Source organism: Buceros rhinoceros, unplaced genomic scaffold, assembly GCF_000710305.1.
Source record: "Buceros rhinoceros silvestris isolate BGI_N320 unplaced genomic scaffold, ASM71030v1 scaffold22839, whole genome shotgun sequence".
In the NCBI taxonomy this organism is placed as follows: Eukaryota; Metazoa; Chordata; class Aves; order Bucerotiformes; family Bucerotidae; genus Buceros; species Buceros rhinoceros.
In genome coordinates this window covers 7,993-8,752 of record NW_010433818.1, presented here as the reverse complement: position 1 = coordinate 8,752, position 760 = coordinate 7,993, and the positions used below count along the sequence as shown (strand labels likewise).

At 59.9% G+C, this 760-nt stretch overlaps 1 protein-coding gene across 1 annotated transcript in view; it reads right to left on the bottom strand.

Moving 5' to 3' along the window:
* LOC104500582 (C-terminal-binding protein 2-like) overlaps positions 1-760 on the bottom strand; it is a 10,588-nt gene that overhangs the window by 5,622 nt on the left and 4,206 nt on the right. The window lies entirely within an intron of this gene.

The window sequence follows — 760 nt, the reverse complement described above, 5'->3', positions numbered from 1 at the left end:
GGCACGAAAGCCGAGACAGGAAAGAAAGATGTGGCACTTTTTGAGGCCACTTGTTTGCGATTGGACGCCTGATGCTGTCGCAGAGCCCCAGAGATGCATGGCTGACCGGGGGACAGCAGCTGGGTGCCTGCATAGACATCCAGCTGTGAGCACACAGCTGGGCACGCGCTACTGTCCTCACCCTGGCCCTGCCAGACACACCTGCGCTAACCTGCATCTCCTGCTCTGACCTCCTCCACCCGCCTTGCCTCAGTTTCCCCATTTAAACAAGCTCAAACACATTTCACACCATTGGCCTAGGGCTTGGCAAGGGCGCAGCATGGAGCAGGTGGGGAAAACAGCCCCCTCCCAGACACCCCTGCGCTAACCTGCATCTCCTGCTCTGCCCTCCTCCACCCGCCTTGCCTCAGTTTCCCCATTTAAACAAGCTCAAACACATTTCACACCAATTGGCCTAGGGCTTGGCAAGGGCGCAGCATGGAGCAGGTGGGGAAAACAGCCACTGCGCAGAAAGCCACTGGAAATTCTGCTGCCACATGCGTGACCCAGCACCGGGCTGGTGCTGCCTCGACAGCAGCCGCAGCTGCTGGGAGGACACAGGCCTGGTCATGCAGCCAGAACTGCCCCCTAGACCAGCACCACGCCAAAACCTCCTCTGCTCAAGCGCTGTCACTTTGTGTGCCGCTGGCCACCACGGGCTGCCTGAACATACCTCCCGAACCATCCTACGGTGGCTGGACTTGGCTCCCAGGAGGGGTGT